The 24,310-nt window shown below is 36.6% G+C and overlaps 1 protein-coding gene across 1 annotated transcript in view; it reads right to left on the minus strand.

Moving 5' to 3' along the window:
* LOC107734520 (plexin A3) overlaps window positions 1-24,310 on the minus strand; it is a 211,830-nt gene that overhangs the window by 119,453 nt on the left and 68,067 nt on the right. The window lies entirely within an intron of this gene.

The raw sequence follows: 24,310 nt of genomic DNA on the forward strand, positions 1-24,310 counted from the left end.
TGTAGTTGAGCTTGCTGGGTAAAAAGCAAGCTCTAAATATGTCAAATTCAAAACATCTTTGAAGTGACGACTGAGAGGAAAAAAAAAAACACAGAGAGCGACTGACAACCGCATTTAAAGTCACAGCTCACCTATTTCCCTATCCGCGAAACGTCAGCGCGCGCCTCGGTCCTAATCAATTCTGACGGCAATGTGATAGGAGATTGAAATGAGGCTATAAAGTAAACTAAATTCCCACAGAAAAGGTACGAAATGCCATTTGGGAAATGACAGAGAGATCAAAATGACGAGAAGAAGCGAAAGAAGGTGCGAGGCAGAAAAGACACCTGAAACAGATGCACTGGCAGCGGACTTGGGCCGTCTCCTAAATATCTGGGTCGGTCTGAAGTGACAAACATCGTTAGTCTGTTAATTAGCTGCCTCCTCATTGCAGCAGTTGCAGTAATTAGGGTTGACAAGGTGGCATCAATTAGTCGAAGCCTGCCATATTGGGTGTCACATATCGCCGGCCAAGTCAGAGCCCACATCTCCCCGGGCAGCAGGAGAGAAGGCCTAGAAACATGACGGACTCTGTCTGCGATTCGTCAATTCATGCGCCACCAGCTGTAGTGTCGCTTTTCGCAGTCTTCGGCTGCAGAGTTCCCTCATTTAAACGGATCGCTTTAACACCAGCCGCCGGGTTTTGCGATACCCTCGTGGAATCAGATCAATTTGCGAAGTAGATTCCAGAGCGTTCCGCCGGAAAAAGAGAGACGCCGTGTATCGTTCACAATTTTAATACACTTAAAGGGACAGTTCACTCAAAATAAAAAGTTCTGACATCGTTAACTAACCCTCGTGTCAACCTGTAAGACTTTCTTCTGTGAAACACAAGAGAAGATATTATGAAAGTTAGTGGGGCCCAAGCATTACTGAACCCCATTAAAGGACACTTTTCCCAAAACGTTCAAGAAAGTCATACAGGTTCAGATTTATGGAATAGGACACCACAAAGTGAACCAAATTTAGGACTAGTTTAAACAACGGAGGCTGCTCAGTGTCTGATATGAGCTGAGACAACAGTCACAGTTGAGCTTAGTTTATGAAACATCTACGCTGGTCAAACTCTAAGGAAACCATCTGTGGGTATGTGAATCTCTCAAACAAATCCAGATGCTGGGAGAATATTCTAGCATCTAATGGCGAAATAATGTAATGTATTGTATTGTAATGTATTGTACTACTACTATTTATATAAAATATTAGTTATTGAATAATAATATTTAATGAACAACAACAGCAGCCATCATAAAAGTTGCTAGGCAATTCAGTCAAAAATACAAAGGACGATATAAAATAAAACATGTATGAGACCTTGCACTCAGCCGGATCTATTTGCTCTGGAACAAGGAATAGATTGAGACCAAAGACTTAACATTAGATTTACCCAAAACAAATTATAACTCATGTTTAACCACTAGAGAGACATCAGAGCCAGTGGAAAATTCCAGAAGATCTGGCCGAGGTGAGGCTGCTCTCAGCGGTTTTATGAGCTCTGAACGGCCGCTGACGCCCTGGAGCTCACATCTCCGAAAACGTCGAAGTAAATTTTCAAATAGACATTATCTTTATTAACAAACAGAATATTTGAAGTCTTAACAACTACATACTCGCCTAAAAAACTCTTAAAACTACATTCTGTGACACAAAAACAGTATTATTTATGAAATTATAGTGGATTTGGACATCCGCCATGACACTCGCAAACGAAGTGATACAAACGGTGAAACGGTTGAAGTTCTGTTATCACTAGAATATCGCATGTGGAGAAAAGGCTCTCGGCCAATCAGATTTGAGGACCAGAAAGAACTGTTGTATATATACACACAAATACACATTATTTATTAAAAATTCTTAAATATTTGTAGTGAATTTTGAATTCATGTTGCACTTTGTTTTTTTCTTATTTTCTCATTTTTTATCCTATTTATCTAATTTAATTTAAAGACTGAAATAATATTATATAAATATTATATATTGTTAATTAATATTGTTAATTAATTAAAAAAATTATTATCATATATACACACACACATACACATTTAAAGATTGAAAAACATTTACATTAAGATGCAATTTTATATAGTGAAAGTAGTATAATCTAGTAACTATACAAAATTATATATACATATTATATATATATATATATATAGATAGATCAAATTTAAGATATTAATTCAAAATTCACAAAAAAATAATTTTGTCCTATTTATCTTATTTAATATAAAGAGCAATATTATTATAGAAATCTATATTATATAATTTCAGTTTATACAATTTATATATACATAGATACACACACAATTTAAAAATATGTACATTATTAGATTTTATTTTACACACACACACGCACGCACACACACACACGTGTTTGAGTGCATATGTTTGTTTTTGTGTGTACTTAATATAAGTGAGATAAAATATAAATCACAACATGCAAACATAAATCACAACATGCATTCAAAATTTACTAAAAACAATGGTGCTTTCGGAAATGAAACCATGCACAATGACCACTGCAGTGTTCGCTAATCAGACAATCTCAAAATGGCCAAATATTGACAGACTGGAGTATAACTAGATTAAATGCACAGTGAGCTAAAAAAAAAAAAAATCTTATTTTAAACCTCAAGAGGAAAAATTTTCTTCTGCCAGAAACTAAACTAAACTTATGCCAAGCACCAAGCACTCTTTCTGCCTAACTACAGCTTCCATCCATCAACACTAATGCAGGGGTGGAAAATGGGAGAGTGGAGGAACTTTTACACTGGATTAGAGGAACTAACAGCCGTAGCATTGATTGTTCTGGGGTCTGTTAGCCAAAATCGCTGAAATCCCACAGATATCTCTCGACAGTCGGTGAATGGGGACGATGGGCTACAAAAATACCAGCAGCATTCAGACTGGGCGAGCGCTGCCCTGCAATCAGGTGCACTTTTCTGCCTGCCTAAAAAAAATCAGTGGTGAACTTAAATGGCTTTCAGGAGGGCATGTTTTAAGATGTGTACTCTTTTCCCTAGTCGGGGATGTCCTCACGGTGCACTTGAGTGTTTGAAATGCAGAGTGCTTGCTCAGCCTGCCGAGAGCTAACCCCACGACAACATCAAACGCCTCAGATGAGGGTAATTGGAATTTAGATAAATATTACCTTCCCCCCTGCGTCTCTCCGTCGCTCAAATGATGCCAGGGTAACGGCGCCTGCCTATCCATCTATTAATTAACCTGCCGGAGTCGCAGCCAGTGCACTGCGGCGAATGACCGGAAGACTGACGGGTTTGAACGTAACCCAATTTTTCCCTCATCGATCACAAAGTGGACAAAGAAAATGAGGAAATTACTATAGCAGGAGAAAGTGGAGGGGGGGGTCATTTTTTTGCTCATTTGGGCGCTTGTTTTTTATCGATCTGAAGTCCTTGTGAGAGCCGGCGCTTCAAGGACTGGGTGAATGAAGCTCTTAAGTGGAGCTGGATTCATTTCCCATCTCTCTCGTTCTCCCTCTTCCAATGTACTGTACAAAAAGATGTCCTTTTTTTGGTCACTGGATTATTCTTCCAACTATTATTTCTGCAAGGACAAGAGACAACAAGAGCCTTCGGCAGGGCGATATAGCTAAAAAATGTATCAACGATATAATGTTTCATATCGTTCGGTATCGATAATTATTGACATTTTTTATAACCTTTTTTAAAACAAAGCGTAATAGAAAAAATTGTTTAAATTTAACTACTGTATTTTTAATTTACCCAATTTATTTAGACAAACAACAAATTGTAGGGTTTTAACAATCAAAATTTTTTTTTTAAACAAATAGGCCTATCTCCTTTCTTATGTGTTATATGCAGATTAAATAGGTCTTATGGAAACTTTTGGCTTGTCTCCCGAGGCCACAGGAGGGCGCAATGAGCAAAACAATGCGGTGTATTAAATTGTCAATGCAATGAAATAACTGTCCATTTTGAAAAAAAGAGAAAAAATCTGATGAAATACGCTTAGAATCAGTAGAGTCTGCAACTTCGGAAAATTTTTTTTTGTAATAAATAACTAAATAAATAATAATAATAATGCAAAATTATATATTGTAAAAAAAATAAGTACGATTAAGTATTTCATGTTTATGGGTTCAATAACTGACAAGTAGTTATTGTTTGATATTTTTCCTGCATTTTAAAAAAGTAATAAACATAAATAAATAATTTTGAAATTAAATCTGAAATTATGCCAAATTATCAATTTATTATACCAATATTAAAGCATTAAAGTTTTTATATTGGTAAAAATAATAAAATATTGGTCAAACCAATTATCAGTATTTCTCCATATGCAACAAATCTGAAATATATGTTCAAACAGAAAATTCAAGAAACATGTTCAATGTCGATATATTTGAAAAAATTATTGCAAAAAATAATATACAAATATTTTTTAAATAATTAACAAAAAATAAATACATTATATTTTGAAACAGAAATATGTCTGGCTGAGTAAGTGTAGCAAAGATGGAAAAAATAAGCAAGTAAAATTTATTTAAATTGAACCTTTCAATATTCCACACTTTGATGACACAAAGCATTTCACAATAAAACTCAATAATAATAATAATAATAATTATTATTATTATTGTTGTTAAACAAAAGCAGGTAAAAACAGATCTTCAGCTTGTTTTTAAAAATGTCCACAGATCTTAAGTCCATAGGAAAAGTGTTCCAAAGTTTAGGAACTACAACCTCAAAAGCATAAAATAATATATTAAAAAGATCAAACTGAATTTTTGAGATGTCATAATCTTTACCATCCAGTCTGCAGCACACAGCTTTCAGCCTCCACAAAGTATTAGCTTTAAAACCCAGAATGCCATTGAACACAGAGAAAGAGTAAAAAGCTAAAAACTAAAATACAACAACTAACGTGTATGTATGAATGAGACACGGAGAGGGTGTGAGAGACATGCTGTTGACTAACATACGGGGAGGAGGGATGGCCCACCAGAGCGTCATTTATCACTCACATCAAAGAGTGAGAAGAGAGAAGAAAAACAGTGAGAGAAAAGAGTGAAAGACACAGCAGAGTGATAGATCGCAGGATAAAATTGGATTTTGTAAAACAGAAGACAAGAGGACGGTCTGAAAACTCAATCACATTGTAATGACAACATGCAATGATGTGACAATCCCAACTACAGACCGATCCTCGTAAAACACAGTATTTCAGTGTAGATACAGAAATGAGCCGACCCGACACAGACACACGCTCTATAATCAACAAAACTAACTCGCAAATAAATAAGCAAGCTGGAAAACTCCCATGTACAGCACATAAACATCAGCTTGTTGATAATGGCACAAAGCTGTTAACATGTGGTCTTATTTAAAAGGGGTTTTATTTTAATCCACAGCAAGGTTTATGTTTTTATTGGCTCGGGCGAATGATTCATAGCACAGAGTTATGTTATTCTACTGAGCGAAAGTACCAGACATCCTAGTTTAATGTTACTTTGTTTTCTTTTGGACATGGAATATTATAATAGTAACAGAGCAAGAATCCAAAGACACGACAGTAGAAGATAAACTCCTGACCTGTGCAAATAATGCACCTCTGAGACATTTAAAAGAAGTTTAAACCAGAATTTACATTACAGTTAATAGCAACCATCGCTTCATCTGGACTTACAGACATTAAATCCAAGATGGTAAACAAAAGCAGCAAACAACTCTACTGTCTTGATTTTCAAATCTAATGCACTTTACTATATTCTACACCTATATTGTAAGTTTTTTTCCCCACTACCATAACAACAGCATATTAATAGTAACAATAGTATATTGAATCAATAAAATTAATTAATAACAATACTAATAATAAATTGCTGTTGTTTTCATAACAAATTAAAACGATAACAAATCCATAAAAATAATTCTCAAACAACAGTAAAAAACAAATATTATTATTATTTAAAAAATACTAAATATGAAATACTTCTATAATAATAACAATCGTAAATGCATTTTAAATGAAATATTGTCTTTACAATAAATGAATAATAATAATAATAATAAAACAACTATTATTATTATAAAAAATAAAACATAATAAACATTATAATAAATAAATAAACAAACAGGAGAAATTCCTAGCGTCAGCAAATGGATTTAAATCATTAATGACTTCAAATATACATAGTTACGAACAGGGACTGAAACGTTCAAGGTTCATACATAAAGAAAAAAAGACCATAAAAGTGGTCCGTACAATTTGCGCACTAATACTTTAGTGTGAGGAACCGAACCAAATTTTTTGTATTTATTTACTGATAATCACCCGTAGAACTGGATCATGAAAGGGATAGTTCACCCAAAAATGAAAATTTGATGTTTATCTGCTTACCCCCAGGGCATCCAAGATGTAGGTGACTTTGTTTCTTCAGTAGAACACATATGATGATTTTTAAGTCCAACCGTTGCAGTCTATCAGTCGTATAATGCATGGCAATGGTAACAAAATCTATGAGTGTAAAAAAAACATGCACAGACAAATCCAAATTAAACCCTACGGCTCGTGACGACACATTGATGTCCTAAGACACGAAACGATCGGTTTGTGCCAGAAACCGAACAGTATTTATATAATTTTTTACCTCTAATACACCACTATGTCCAACTGTCTGTCACGCACGGCTTCCGGTGCGTGAGGTGTGTACGCGCTCTGGCGTAGTTTACGTAAATGGTGTTGTCGCGGGAGGAGCAAATGACAGACACAGTTAATTAACAGAAAATCAACAAAGTGTCCAGAAAAAAGGGAATCAAGTGTCCAAACAGGGGATCTGGTGTCCTCGTCGTGCTGAAGGGAAGGGCAGTGGTCAGGAAGGAAGGATCCAGGTAAGGGGCGGAGTCCGGCGGCCACACGCGCTCCCCTCTCACGACTTTGGTGGCACGAGAGTCCCTCTACGCACCACTCCTGGACCCACGAGGTCACCAGCGTGCATGCACGGGGAAGAGACCGGTCTCCAGAGGAGAGGCGCGCTCGGCATTTAAACCTCGGCATTTAAACCTGCATTATACGACTGATAGACTGCAACGGTTGGACTTAAAAATCATCAAATGTGTTCTACTGAAGAAACAAAGTCACCTACATCTTGGATGCCCTGGGGGTAAGCAGATAAACATCAAATTTTCATTTTTGGGTGAACTATCCCTTTAAGTCAGTAAGTGAGTTGAACTCAAGAGTCGAATCCGTTCGATTCATGAATGAATCACTGATTCACTGAAAAGATTCGACTCAAAAGAACGATTCACAATAACGAATTTACTTTATAAGGTGCTTTTGTATCCCTGAGGTATTCAAAACGTCTCCTCTTGTGTTTAATGGAAGAAAGTCTGTATCCATTTTTGGGTGCACTATTCCTTTAAATAAATAACACGTATCACCTTTACACTCTTCCACCTTCAACCAAATGCCACTTCCACTGGATATTGCTGTTCCCAAGGAACTGTTGCAGCTCTCCACATGCCGCAGTTAAAGGGGATTACGGAGGTAAATGAGATATATTTTGATGGGATATTATACTGTTGCTTTTACATTACATCTACCCCATCTTCAACATCTTCGGGTTCACTCTAGCCTTTAAAAGGGTCTCCGATTCCGTGTCGAGCCAGATCTATTTTACATGAGCACCCCAGTAATGAAAAAAGCCCTCCACTGTCTCAGAAAATGAGGTCAACATCCTCAAGCTGCAAATTCATCCTCTTAGGAGAGTGGAGGAGACAAAAGCGTTGCACCCCAGGAACCGAACAAAGGGTCTGTAATTCAATTAGAGTTCTTATCGCATTCCCTCAGATCTGGCTGTTTGCGGAGACGGGCCTCGCTGACGGAGTTTACGCCGTCAACACCTGCTTTGTCTCACTCTATCCTAACAAATACGACCATCTAACCATCAACACTCTCTTCCTCTGCGGCTGCAGGCACTTTCTACCGCATTCCGTGACCTTTGACCTGTCCTGACCTCTGAACTCTGGGTGCCACCAAGGTCCGTTGGGTGTCTGTGCATGGTTTGGTTTTAAAGGTCACATGATCCACAGCACTTAACGCTTTCAGAAATGCACACAGAAAGGCATTATGGGTAAGGAATGCTGTGGTGTCTTGTGCGGTACGACTACATGTCCTCTAACGCCCTTCACCCTCCACCAGCTCCTAGTTTCACTCAGCAATTACTCAGATTCAGTCATGTATACCAGCCGCTGTATAACGGCCAAATTACAAGCTCACCATCACTGGAATGTTTTTTATCAGGAACAGCCTTTCAATTACCATTTAGTGTTGGTTTCGGATATCCGTTCAGAGTAAATTACAGCCCACTCACCCAAAAAGACTTCCCCCACATACTTTCACTTCATTCATTTGAAAACTTTATTAAATGTTACATATGAATTTAAGAACAAAATTGAGAACCACAACTAAGTAAAAGCGCACATAATTTGAAAGCCTCCAGAGTAAAGCTATAATAATAATAATTGTTATTTATTAATTTTATAGTGTTCATTTTATGATTATTATTATTAAAATAGTATTATTATAATCAACAATAACATTAATACTATGTATTCTTTATATTTTTTATTTACTCAAAGCATATTTTTACTCTTGTTTGCCACTTAAAGTGTTCATATTATCATCATCATCATCATCACTAATAATAACATTATCATTATTACTACTATTATTTATTATGTATTTCAATATATTTTTATTTACTTGAAGCAAATGTTTACTCTTGTTTACTTCTGCTTAAAGTGTTAATAATAATAATTATTATTTAATTTTATTTACTCAAAGCAAATTTTTACTCATTTGCCACTCAGTGTTGTTGCTAATAATATTAATAATATTGTTGTCGCTAATAATATTAATAATATTTTTACTATTACTATTATTATTATGCATTTATATTTGTATTTACTCAAAGCACATGTTTACTCTAGTTTACTCCTGATTCAGGTGTTCATAATAAAAATAATGGTCCATAATAATAATAATAATTATTATTATTTCTAAATTATTTCTACTGAGGAATAAGCATTATATAGTCACTAAATATTCACTCAGCTATTTCTAAAGCTTACTTGAATTTGCTTCATGAAAAAAAAAATCGCTAAATTACATAAGGAATTTTTTTTCTTAATAAAAATAAATTAAAATCTCACAAATTCACTCAATGGCGTGGCAGAAAGCTCATTTTGGACCCAGCATTCTTCTCGTTCCTATCCAATTATTCTCTCTATCTCTCAACAGAGCCACCAAAACAAATGGCTGAATTAAAAACAAGAGGCAGAGGCAGCATCTGAAACGCGGTGATTTTGTAAATCCCTGCAGGTGCACAGGTGGGACGTGCTGGCAACAGAAGCAGGGATTTGGGGTTTGGGTTCAGGCATCTCATGGGCTGTCACACTGAGCAGAACGAGTGTAGACAGGAATGTTACTTCTCTCACACGCTTGTCATGGGCCAGAGACCAGTCAGGCTTCTCTGATCACTGCGGACCTGCTGCTCAGGTGCTGGATCCCAGCCAAGGGAGCGTCACCAAACGCACCTCTCATCCTACAGGAGAGAGAGAGAGACTCTAGGACTTGCTGTAGGGAGCGAGAGGTAAGATGGGTCGCCACGTTAATCTAGAAATTTAAAATGAGATCATTTTGTTCACATGGCCATATATCTTAAAAGATTCCATCACATGCATCTGACTGTGATTAAGAAGCAAATAATTATTTTTATATTATATAATATTTTTAATTCCAAAAGCTTTATATTTATGTCTACAGGAACTTCTTTGACATGTTCTTTGCCATGCAAAAAGGCAGATAAAATGAGTTTGAATTATAAAAATACAAGTCCAAAATTAAATATCACACAATCAACAAACCCATTTAAATCTTATGGCTTAAGATCATTAAATGCAATTTTTTCCCCAAAATAATAACAGAGTAAAATCCGCAACAGATTACCCTGACGAGTGACATAGAAAAATAAAAATATGAAAAATTCACAATACTACTATTTATTATTAATATTAGTAGTAGTAGTAATAGTAGTATTTTTTTATTTATTTACTCAAACCAAATGTATACGGTTATTTGCTCCCACAACTGTATTATTATTATTACTACTATTAGTAGTATTTATTTATATTTATACAATTTTTCCACTAATAGCATCAATGGAGTAAAGTGTGCCGCACATTACCTTGACTCCTGACAGGAAATGATGAAATATTAACAATTCAAATTAATACTATGAATACACATTTGAAATATACACTAACAATAGTATTAATATTACAAATACTATAACAAATGTTTAAAATATAGTTTATATTGAAAACCGTTCTGGACATTCAACATGTTTTGACTGGTTTAGGAACATGCAAATAATGTACGAGAAAAGTTTAAACATTTTTTTCTTCATGTATATTCATAGTTTTATTTAGAAATTATAAACAGTTCGCTTTTTTAAAAGTCATATTTCTATGGTCTTTGAATTTCATTTGAAAACTGACATCCTGAAATATAATTAGGGATATTAATTTCACCCTGGCCTGGTCTCATTTCTCCTTGCCTAGAGGACAACTTCAGTAAAAAGTGGCACAGGTTACCCCACTCACCCCGACTTGAGCTCTTTTGTTGGCATTCCAAGAAGAAAAAAAGATGGAAAGAAAAACACAGGCCAAACTTTGCCAACGACCCCTTAGAGACTCCTCGAATTCCAGCGTAAGCTTATTAACCTCTCCTGCCCAGATCCAGACAGAGGCAAAGCCAACATGAAACCACACTTAATCCAACAATTAATCACGCAGGAAATTGCGTGTTGCTTTTGCACATCCATGCCGTAACACGACACACACACAGGAGTGTGCATGCTTTGTATGCGTCGGCACGTCATCGGTGATGTGTTTGAAGTTGAGGGTCTATGTTTGTGTTAGCATAAAAAAGTTCAGCACAATTCAGAAAGAGTTTCCACGGCATTAACCCCGTCTGACTTGCTGTTCTACTTTGAAATACAAAAGGCGATGTCTATTCAGGCCTGAGACTCATCCGAGAGCTACTTCATTCACAAAGGGAAGTCAATTACAGCTTTGCTTTGTCAGGGGGGAAAAAAAACAAAAAAACAACAAGCATCAGGGCGAGAAGAAATGTATGAATTTTTAAACCCAAACGCTGATGGATGACGATGCAAATCTACGTTGAAGCCTGAAACAGGAAATTTAAAAAGGAAATTGACATTAACGCAATAGTGATTTAGTTCAGCAGAGGTATTGTCATTCCAGCCGTTCCTGTTTAGTGGCGAGAGGCAGTGTGACTGAACTATTTTCAGCAGGTTATGAGGAAGTAATTGTAGTCCAAAACAATTATTACAAAAGGGGGTTTCACATACAAACCTCTCTCATTTCCTTTCAATTCCAACGTGAAAATAAACTCTTGCTAAAGAAATCGGAGTCACAATATGGTCGATTTTTAGCATTGTTTAATAAGACTATTAGCTATTACTCATACTGCTAATGCAAATAATGCAGATTGTTTCAGAAAGGTGTATGATTTATGATTTTTGCCTAAATGCCTGGGGACGAAAATAACAGAGAACACCTAGCAACCACATAGCAACACCCTGGCAACAACTGAAACAAATTAACATTAAAAACACCTAGGGATAAAAATAACATCACCTAGGAACCACATAGAACACCCAAGCAACCACATAGCAACACCCTGGCAACCACTCACAACATTCTAGAAATCTAGTTTTTAAAGTCACTCTACTATTTTAACCATTTTCTTTCTGATCACACTGTAAACATAAAAAAGTGAACACATGATATATTACTTGCACTTACAAAAAAAAAAAAGATAATAATCCTTAACATCATGTATTAAACTTTAGCACATAACACTTCCTACACATTACCATTCGTCCAAATCATGTGGCTTTTTGCAGAAATGTGTGATGACTTATCTAAGTGAATGTGTTTATGATTACTTTTGCCTGGTTAGAGATAAAACAGGTTGAAAAAAAGAATTAAAGGGATAGTGCACCCAAAAATAAAGCAATAAGCCCCAAGAAGCCGTGGGTTACAGTGAATTTATAACAGCTAAGGGGCGTTGTTAGGCAAAACCCCCTTAGCTGTTATAAATTTTTGCGTCGTGCCTAACAACGCCCCTTAGCTGTTATAAATTCACTGTAAACCACGGCTTCACAGGGCTTATTGCTTTTATAAAACGGTTATTCCATATACGTAGTAAGGTTTCACAAAATAAAACAGAGCAAATAAAGTGTAATGATATTAATAAAAACAGTATTCTTCCACCAAACAATGTAGTTCCTCAGAATCAGTTGTGGTTGCAACAAAGTTGTTGCCAAGCAACAGACAAACGTAAACAAAGGTGTGTGTTTGTAGAGTAATTTATAACAGCTTCGAACGTGGCTCAGCCAATCAGAATCAAGGACCGGAACTAGCCGTTTTATAATGAAAATTTTGTCATCATTTGCTCAACCTCAAGTTGTTCCAAAACTGTATGAGCTTCTTTCTTCTGTTCATCACAAAAGAAGACATTTGAAGAATGTTGGTAACCAAACACTTGCTGGTAGGCACTGACGTCCATAGTATGGAAAAAAAAAATACTAAGGAAGTCAGTGGCTACCAGCAACTGCTCGATTACCAGCATTCCTCAAAATATCTTCTTTTGTGTTCAACAGAAGAAAGTAAGTTACACAGGTTTGGAACAACTTGAGTAAATAATGGCTGAGTAAATAATGACACACTCTACCATTTTCACCATTATCCTCATCACGCTTAGGGCTGCACGATTAATCGAAATTAAATCACAAAGCCGATAAATCGTGATTAGGCAGAAGCGGTGATTGTCATGCGTATCTTTCAGTGAAGCACGGTTCTGTTATCAGCAGTAAATCTCCATCCAAAGGCCAGAGGGCGCTCTCGCGCTGAAACTCCAAATACGCAGAAGAAACCCAGGAAATTCCTATAGTGGTTGCTAAATAAACAGAAGATTTAACTGCTTTTATTAATTCAACGTGACTAATAAACACACGACTACGGCAATATACGGTTTATCTGAGTAGTAAATCTCCATCAGAAGGCCAGAGGGCGCTCTCGCGCTGAAACTCCAAATACGCAGAAGAAACCCAGGAAATTCCTATAGTGGTTGCTAAATAAACAGAAGATTTAACTGCTTTTATTAATTCAACGTGACTAATAAACACACGACTACGACAATATATGTTTTATCCGAGTTCGTCTTATAATTTTTATTATAATAAAGTATATAATAATGCAATGCTAATCGACATAGCCTTTATCACTGCTTAGAATACTATGAAATATGTTGCGAACGATTTCTTCAATTTCATAATCATGCGATTAAATCGTCTGCGATTATGAACGTGATTTTGCGTAGCTTGTCAGTGAACTATGACTCTGTGTAGTAAACGCTGCTCCATCTGAAAGCACGTGCTGGAGATTTACTACTAATCACAGAACCGGCTTTACTGACAAGATGCGCATGACAATCGCATTCGATTAATCGTGCAGCCCTAATCACGCTGTAAACATAACAATACATGATGCCAATATTACAGGAAAATCACATCCTAATTTATGTCTTCCAGCACACGTTTTCAAGATTTGGGTTCCTGTTTCTGTTGACTGTGTTCATCCGAGGGATGAGATGCCGTCTTGCACACATCATTAAGTCAACAGCGAGTCCCACTCATTACGTGTTGAAACAGTGTTTGGAATCAGGAAGGACAAACAATAATCATGTCGCCATGTTTGAGAGCAAACACAATTAATAGCTCTCTCGCCATGCTGAAGTGCCCTTCGGGTTAACAAGACGCCGACGAGTGCTGTAGCGTGTTGGCTAACTGCTTCTTACGCTCGGACAGATTTGAATAATGACGCTACAATTAATTTAAGCTGCATTAGCTTATCTATTCGAAATTTTTCATTGCTCTTCCTCGTGCTTTGGTGAAAAAGCCCTTAGTGAGAGTCATAAACAGCAGATCGATCAACGTAATGGGAGATTCCTGGCTTGATTTATCACTGGGCACGATAAGCTAATCAAAAGACATGTAAATCAGTGTTTAGGCCTCACTTCTCAAAACTAAAAACAATTGATTAAAATACAGATTTTTCCTGTTTATTGTGCTTAGCCTGGCCTTGAAACCCAAAACGCTGACAAAAAACCATTAGCGACTGAAGCGGTCCAGGTGGCTCTGTAGGCTTAAGACAGACATATAAAATTACACGACGGGCATTCCACGCACTTTAAAGCTAAACAGAAAACCGCTGTGGTTTCCCCTCGTAACTGACCAGAAAGAGCATCACATGCATCTTAAAAGGAGTCTTTTAAAGTTGCTCCTTTATGAAACCACCTTCATCTTCACCTGGGACAGTTCACCCAGAAATGAAAATTCTGACAGCATTTACTCACCTGAAAGTTGTTTCAAATCACTTTAATTTCTTCTGTTGAACACAAAAAACATATTCTGAGGAATGTGGGTAACTGAACAAATGCTGGCCCCTATAGAAGCTTGTTTCCACCACGGAATAAAAAATTATAAAATTGTGTCTTTTTATTTTTTAGAATTGCACATTTACAACTCACAATTGCAAGTTATAAATTGCGGGATATTAGCTTGGAATTGCGAGAATTAAACGTGTAAATCTGACTTCTCTCGCAATTGCGAGTTTGTATCTTGCAATTCAATTTTTCTCACAATTGGAGTTTATATATCCCACAATTCTGACTTTATTTCTCAGAATTGCAAGTTTATATCTCACAATTCTGACTTTATAATACACAATTGCGAGTTTATTTCATGTAATTCTGACAATTCTCAGAATTGTGAGATATAAAAAAAAAACGCAATTACAAGTTATAAAGTCAGCTCACAATTCTGACATTTCTTAATATTGCGAGTTTATATCTCACAATTCTGACTATATCACGCAATTGCGAATTTATCACGCAATTCTGAGAAAAGTCAGAATTGCGAGATGTAAACTCGTAATTGTGAGAAAAAAGTCAGAACTGCGAGATAAAGTCGCAATTACCTTTTTTATTTTTATTCCGTGGTGCAAACAAGCTTCCATAGGTTCCCAGTGATTTTCATAGTACACAAAAAACACTATGGAAGTCGATGGGGACCAGAAACTGTTTGGTCAACCACATTCTTCAAAATATCATCTTTTGTGTTCAGCAGAAGAAATTCATACAACTTGAGGGTGAGTAAATGACAGTTTTCATTGTTGGGTGAACTATCCCTTTAAGCAGCACCTCCTTATCAGAAACATCCAGACTTTCAACACCTAATGGAGCTACAGAATCCCAGACTTCCTGAAACCCTCAAAACAATCAGTGAATAACTCAATGCGATGGCAGCAAAGCACTTAGCAATAATTCCTCCATCAATTAAACTCCGTCGTTCTTTGTTTCCAGAGCTCTTCTTGGGTTTTAAGACACGCTATGCCTTTAAATAAATAAAAAAAAGGAAAACCACGACAGCCGTTTTTCATTTCTGCCACAATGAAATTGGCACCTAAGTGTCGTTGGCTTTTGTTTATGTTGCTTTGTCGAGCAGACATGGAAGCGGGTGGAGAAAATGATTGGCCCCATTGTTAAGGGTCTCCGTCCCTGTAACCCTGTGAGAAAAAAAACACAGTAACCCCTCAGAGCGAGCGTTTACAATGCGGCCCGCTTACACTTTTTACTACCTCCCAGCCCTAATAAAAAGCACACACCTATATAGAAGCCATTTAAAGGCATCCTATATATTTGTGGCTGACCCGAATTGGTTTTTCTGTGTGCTAAATAATTAAATTTGAGCCATCTGGAAGCTTTGTGATCTAATTCAGACCTTTTTCTGCAGGGCAGGCTGCTGTGCCCGAGATCTCGGCAACATCTTTGAAGGATCGACAGGAATGGAAAGGAAGGATTAAGAAACGTCATGCCAGAGAGTAAACGGCGGTTTATATCACTTAAAAAGTCCAAAGTATGGCGGAGCTGTTGGCAGAGGTGTTAAGACTCTGAGTAATGCGCTAGACGGCCAACCGTTTGCGGATGACTCACTTGTTTGAACAAAAAGCAAGAGTTCACTTGCTTTTGGTCAATCTGGGAGCTAGTCAAAGCTTAATATTGACACAGACTTTCTATCACTACACAGTTCAGACACCGACCGTGCGCCCCTCTTGACTGACAGCCGGCTGAAAGAGCACCACGCTGCGGCCCGTTTCGACCCAAAGCACATTTAGTCAACAAACTTCAAGGCTCAAGTCCATTAAAGTCCACATGCAACTGAAAAGGAAAAGAAGAGAGAAACTGAGTACGAGCAAAGGCCTTATGCAACAGATCTGAATATTCACTCATTAATTTTTAGAAACAACGCAGACCTATGAGCACCAGGCACGATCAATCAACAGCAAAAATATAAAATGATCTGCTTTATGCTTAGTGTGAACAGATCATTTGTTGACAATTCATTTGACTTTTAATGAAAAGGCCTTTAGTGTGTGAAATCTCAAAATTCCTTTCATTAACAATATTAGCAAATTTTCTCACATAATAATTTTTTTATTAGTTACTTCCATAATTTAACATTTTAAAAAATAATTTATTGGTTAATATTTCTTGTTTACATACCAGTGCTGTTATTGTTAACTCAAACTAAAACTATTAAAAACTGTTGTCCTTAACTGGAATAAAGCTGAAATCAAATCAAATAAAAAATATTATATGAAAAACCTAAACTTAACATCACTAAAATATTAAATCTGAAATAAAAATAAAGTTGAATGGAAATATTACAAAATTAAAATGGAATAAAAATGACAAGCACTTACACTTAACTGAAAATATAAAAATAAAAGGCCTATTCAAAATAATAATAAATACTATAATAGTACAAAAATAATACTAAAATAAGACTTTTTGCACTATTTCATTTTCTGCAGCCAATATGGAAACATTTGCACAACATAAAACAACCACTGTGCTGAAAATTGGAATAAATCGAGAGAGAGAAAAAAAGGAAGTGAGCAGAGGAATAAAGAAACGTTCGTAAACTAAAAGTTTGGGAGGTGTATAGCACCTCCTCCTCCTCTCCCATCAAGCTCCGTTAGCTAAAGGTGATAATGGCTGAGCCACATCAGGGGTCCAGAGCTCCTAATTACACACTTAAAACACAACACAGCTCCGACTCTCTCTAAAAGCTGCCACTGAGGCCTACACCATTCAAGCACGGCCTTCCTGCTGCAGTTATACTTATTTAAATTCACAAATTATTGAATGTTTTCAGTAGGGAGATCTGAAAAGGTGCACATAAGCTCTCAAGAGTATCAAGCAGCAAGTATTTTTCCAACATCGTATCAGCATCACATCAGTACTTTTCTCTATGAATAAGGTAACCCCAGAATGCATTGCAATGATTCTGGAAAAATTAATCCAAGATGTTGAACCTTTCAAAAGGTAATGTATTTCATTCGATACTAAAAATAATCAATAAAATATGTAAAGTTTTAGAACAAATTATTATATAAAAGATATTTAAAAAAATTACAGTATTAAAAAATATATTCTTTTTTTTTATTATTAACCCTTTAGGCGCCAGGGTTTTTGGGAAAAATGCTGGATTTTGACATCAAGATTTCAAAAGCTTGTGGCTTGAAAGGGCTTAAAGATAGAGATCTACTGTAAATTAGAAAAATGTTGGGCATGACCGAAAGTTTATGTGGGGTGTAAATATACTCATCTAATTTGCATATTATGACGTCATCAGGGGGCGGCCCTCTTGAATATCATAATATTCAGGAAATAATAGATATTGAATTGATGTTTGAAATTATTTGCATGTTTTTTTGTTTTTTTATCGTCATTCCAAATGATCAGAAAAGAGGAAACCAACAAAAAAAACAGGAGAAAGTACTAAATTATTACTATATTACTATACTATATAGTAGTAAAACGCATGTGAACAGTAGCCTACTTTTGGTCAATACGGTATGTTGGGAAATTAAGAAATGTGCTGTGGCTAATTAGGAAATGCTGTAATACGGTCTTATTGTATCTGCAGTGTCTTCAAGAAATTTGTGGAAATTTCATGCAAAAAGACGGCGTAGATGTGCGAAAGCGAGCGAGAGTGTGTGTGCGTGTGCCATCCTCCCTGTCAGATTAAAAGGTCAATGTGTTTAGCTTTTCTGCGAGTCTTTGACTTCAACATTATACTGACACAAAAGCCTGACTGACCGCCAGAAAGGTTTTACATGAGAGAGAGAGAAACAGAGAATGACGGGCCTCTTTTTCAAAGAAAAACTCACACTAAAGCTCAAAGTGAGCACTGAGAGAGAGTCCTTTCACCGTTAAAGCAAATGCTAGTCAGACACGACTGGGTGGAAATCGCTTAACATTCATTTATGCAAAATAATCTCATCAACTCTCTCTCAGGTCCAAGGGCAAACCTTTACATGAAACTCTCACTCGTATCCAAACATTAAAGGTTGTTGGCCCCGTTAATAACTGTTATTATAGTGACGGAAGTGTGATTGTTGATTATTAGCACTCGAGTCACTCTGAGTAGCAATCTCACCGAGCTCATATTTCCACAGAACAGGTGCTCCCTCGACATGAAGCCTATTTTTGGGGCCTGACCAGTAGCCCTGGAGCTCTATAACACTTCACTTACACACAACTCATTCAGCACTTCCCAAACACATGTTCCCTAAATCCCTGAATGTCTGTACCAATTATAACAAGAGATACCTCAGATTGTTCTTTCATGATGGATTGAGATGTGTTCGAACCTGTTTTTCCATAGTGTTCAAAGCTCTGCGTTTCCACACTTTGAGATTCATTCACCAAAAAAGTACAACAGTAATAAAAGTAACAGTATTAGACAATAATAATAATCATCATTATACTACAACAATATAAACATAATGCGTAGCATACAACTTCACTAACCTTAAAACGTAGCGCGTAACTTGGGTAGTCCGATTCACAAATGAAGGAATCTTAAGAATGATTCTTTTAATGAATCATTCAAAAAGACTCACACACATACAAGCTATTGATTTGAATTGATTCCACCTTAAATATTTCCTGATATATAATCTGTTACACATATTGAACGGCAAATTACCAACTTCCAGCAAAAACAAACAATTTATCATTATACTATGACACAATTGGTAAGAGCAAGTTGTTTTACTGAAAAGCTCAAAAAGACTTGCAAGCTTTTGGTTTGAATCAGGCAATTGAATCATTCAATGAATGAACACACAGAATCAAACATAGTGGCTGCTGAATTCAAATCTGTTGCATTTATTGAACCATAAATTATTATAACTTGCAGTCAGTAAATAAATAATCATTATATTACAACAAATAAAAACATGAAATAAAAAGCCACATCCTATTTTCAGCATCCTAACTTAAATGCCAATTAGATTTTTTTTTAAATAAATGTTTACATTTTTTGAAAAATATTTTAATTAATTTTACAATTTATTTAATTTTTAATTATATATTTTTAACACCGTAAATTTAAAAATACATTTTATAATTATAAATCATTATTTTTATCATTATTATTATGTAATAATAATAATAAAGGTTTCTTTTGTTTTATTTGCTGTAGTAGAATGAATGAATAAATGAAAAATCCTTTATATTTCTGCAAAAGTTGTTTTGCTATATTTTTCTTAAATTATTTTTAATCACCCTTTAATTGAAGAATCAAATTCTGGGTAACAAAATATATATCACGAGGTAAAAAAAAAAATAAAAAATTCACATTCCACTTTGGATATACATCATGGATATATATATATTTTTTTTTTTACCTTGGCACACCATGTAAATACTGTGGTATATGAATATTACCATTGTTTAAATCAAAGTAACCTGTACTTTGGCACCACCACTGTACTTTTCGCTAAAGCTTTGTGTTTATCTATCAAAGCCTCAAGCTACATGTGGGATAAATCCCATTTTTTGGGATGAAATGGCCTGCTGGAGGGAAAAAAGGAATGAAAACACGAACAAACCGCGGAGGATTTTACCTCCTCTCATCTGACCCACTTCTTTCAGAGTGTCATTTGAGAATGTTCTGCTAGCTATTTAGGTGCTCGGTCGGCACTCGCGCGCTCATCTGTATTACATATTAGCCCGCAACACCACAGAACGGCCGGCAGTAATGAAGCCATTGTCCTGAGGTCCGCTACAATAGATGAACAAGACAGAGAGGCACAACAGGACTCTAGTGTCTGCGGCCAGCCATCCTGTCTGCTCATCTCAGATCACCGTGTGCGTGTACGATCACACGACCTGAGGGAAGTGCTCAGTGGAGCATTAACCCTTCAGGACAGACAGTGACGGGCCGGGGAGGTTTTAAGCTCATTAATTGCATCCGACCCCCTTCCTCACCACACACAGACGTAAGATGCACATGGACAAACACACACACACACATGCAGCAGACCACAAAAACAGAAGTACAATAAGAAAAGGGACCACCACGGGTTGCCTCAAAGGCATGCAGGCCTGCAGCCGCCCTCCCCCGACATCCATCTTTCTTCACCTCCCCACCCAGGGAGAGATGATCTCGTCTGGGCGGCCCGTCCTCGGCTAGACATTGGGACAAATAGATAGCGACAGAGGTAAGGAAGAAATGGCAGCCGCAGGGGGGCTTGTGAATTTCCTTGAAATCAACCCAAGTACCCCGACCCCCTTTTTGAAGCACACCCAACCCCCCCACATGCTCCTGGTGTCTTATCTATCATTCAGTGTGGGGCTATCAATGTGTTAAACACATGCAGTGACCTGACTGCAAATTCTCTGATCCTATCAGTCATGTGACCAGTGTGAGACAACAGCTGCATGAAGAACAGGTTTGATGGGAAGATATTTAATCTCGCCGTCAATACGCTCATGCTGCACGCTGAATATTTGACGCAGATATTGCATTCAATGTTTAATTTGTGGTGTTTTGTGAACTGCCATGGCAATAATTTAATGTGATGTGATAAGAAACTAGTTATCATGATTTAAAGACAGTAATTAGACAAAATGCTTACTGGAGTTACTAGTGTAGTTTGATTCACAAATGAACAAATCTTAAGAGCCGACTCTTTTGACAGACTCAGAAATAAGCAAGAGTTTCTTCAAACGAATCACTCAAAAAGATTCACAAATCTAATAAGATGATTCTTCTAATGAGACATTCAAAAAGACTCACAAACAAGAAAATTGCATAAGCTGATTCTTTAAATGAATCACTCAAAAAGACTCACAAATCTTATGAGTCGATTCTTTTTACATGAGCCGATTCTTTTAATGGGACATTCAAAAAAAACAAAAAACTCACAAACGAGCAAAAGGCACGAACGTATTCTTTAAATGAGACATCCAAAAAGGCTCACAAACAAGTTAATTGCATGAGCCGATTCTTTAAATGAATCACTCAAAAAATTACGAACAAATCGTATGAGCAACTCTTAATTTCAAAACCAAAAGAGCTATTGATTTCAATTAGTTTAACAAATCGTATCTTTACTAGTGTAGCTTAATTCAGAAATGAACAAATCTAACCAGCCAATTCTTTGAATGAATATTTCAAAAAGTCTCCCAAAGAATAACAAGCCAATTCTCTAAATGAATCATTCAAAAATACTTGCAAATGGACAAATTCAATGAGACGATTCTTTTAATGAATCAAATGAACAATCAGCTTAACAAATCATATCATTACTAGTGTAGTTTGATTCACATACAAACAAGTGTTGCGAGTCATTACTTTGAATGAATCTCTCAAAAACTCAGAAATGAACAAATCTTTTTTAAAGATTTATTTTTGGCGTTTTTGCCTTTTATTGATAAGATAGTAGTGAGACAGGAAGCGAAGTGGGAGAGAGAGGGGGGATGGGATCGGGAAAGGTCCGTGAGCCGGGACTTGAACACGGGACGCCTGAAGCGCAATGGCGCTACATGTCGACGCGTTGCCCACGAGGCTATCGGTGACGACAGAAATGAACAAATCTAACAAGACAATTCTCATGATTCATTAAAAAATTAATACTTAAAAAAAAACTCACAATAACACATAACAGTTAGTGAACTATAATCTCTGTGTGAACCGCAAATTATCATTACTTCACTTAAAATTAACCAAGAACTGCTGTTTTATGGATAATGTTAGTGAGACTTTTACCATTTTTTGTTAAGGAGTCATAATTACAAAGAGACATATTTAACGAAATATAACAAATTACAAAATATGTATTTATCTTGTTTTAGTTCAAAACAATTCTGCACGAAATACTGGTACGAACTAGCGATTCTTGGGGTTTTATGAACAGAGATAGCTTTGCAACCTTCATTTTACTTTAATTTCTCAGACGTGACAGGGAGCGACACATTTGTGTGAATTCATAGAGTGTTGAAAATGCATTTTCCCCTCACGGGGGCTTTAAATAATTTAATGAGGAGCTTTCCGCTCTCTGTGCTTCCCTTTCCAGTTTTATTCCAGGACCCAGGAGATGCTACGCAAGGTCAAGCCTAAACGGGCACACTTCAACCATGCAACAAAGCCCAGGACACTCCCAGGCTTTACGGCCTAATCCTGCTCTAGACGCCCCAGAGCATTCTGGGAGAACTCTAAGAACGTTCCTCACGACAATACGCCAAACGTTCTAATCTAATCTCAAAGCGGGAGAGAGCGAGAGAGGGAAAGACAGCGACAGGAGCGAGATGAATGAAAACAAGTCTCTCTCTTGGGAGAGTGACAGTTTTTGCGTTTTCCGTCTCCTTGGTAACGGAATAATAATTGATTTACCGCCCAAGAACCAGCCTCCCATATCAGATTTCCTGCCCTTGAGAACGATTGTGTCATATTTTAAACAAGAGCCTGTGATTTCTTATTGTGAATTCGATTTACTAGCCCTGAGATGTTTACTATACAACCCGCCGCAAATAAAAACGCACGTGACTTTCGCCAGACTGGACGAACGATCATATTAGGAGCTTCAGGCTAAGATTTATGCTGTTGAAGCCGGGCCATACATTTCAGAGCTGTAAAGAAAGCTTAAACTCTGGCGATTGATACGACTGATTTGAGATATTTTCCAATCTGTCTTTTATAATTGGGAGAGGATATACTGCCCGTCGGAAACAGCTTAATAAAGGAAAGACTTATGAGACAAGTGAGGTGAGAACAGACTCAAACAGTATTACGGTGCAGCCCTTTCGAATGTGCTGACCAAACAGGACTTATGCATTTTAATAATCCGACAGAAAGAGAAAAATACATTATCAATTCAAATGTGTTCAAATGCCCATTCAGTCGGTTAGCATGCACTACATTTAATTCCGCTCCTTTTAACAATAGGCTGAATGGGTTCTGCATGCTGGCACCTATCTAGAGCCCGTTTCACCGGCCGACGCAGAGACGCTAATTGAGAACACAGCTCCTTTCTGTATCAGAGTGACACTGCTGATTCAACTATTTACCAAATGAGACGGTAGAAACGCACGCTGTGTAGCCGAGAGCTTAGAGGACTTCATTTTTCCATGCTGGCACCAGGTTTGGCAGCGTGCCGAAAGGAAGAGCGGCGGAACAATTCGATAAAGACCAACACAGGCGTCCAAGTTCTCCCGGGACCTGATCTAGTAGGGTGAACTCTTTCAAGGACATGTCCGTGTCCCATTTCACCCCAAAAATCAAATGAAACAAAAGAGTTATTAGCCAATTTTAAAGACTATTAATATTTTTCGCATTGTAAAATTAATGACAATTAAGTACATTTCCTTTAAAAAAATCTCATTACTGTAGACTCCCCAACCACCAAAAAATATATTAATAATTACATTTTAAAAAATAATTTATTCATTTATTTTTAATAATAATAATAATAAAAATAATAAAAACAAACCATATTGGATGGATGGATGGATGGCTGGAACAATAGTTAACAAAATAATGGATGCATGGGTAGAACAATAGATGACAAAACGATGGATGGATGGGTAGAACAATAGATGACAAAACGATGGATGGATTGGTAGAACAATAGATGACAAAACAATGGATGGATTGAAGGATGGATGGATAGATGGATGGGTAGAACAATAGATGACAAAACGATAGATGGATGGGTAGAACAATATATGACAAAACAATGGATGGATGGGTAGAACAATAGATGACAAAACGATGGATGGATGG

The sequence above is a fragment of the Sinocyclocheilus rhinocerous genome, unplaced genomic scaffold (genome assembly GCF_001515625.1).
Source record: "Sinocyclocheilus rhinocerous isolate Xijiao unplaced genomic scaffold, SAMN03320098_v1.1 scaffold99, whole genome shotgun sequence".
Taxonomy (NCBI): Eukaryota; Metazoa; Chordata; class Actinopteri; order Cypriniformes; family Cyprinidae; genus Sinocyclocheilus; species Sinocyclocheilus rhinocerous.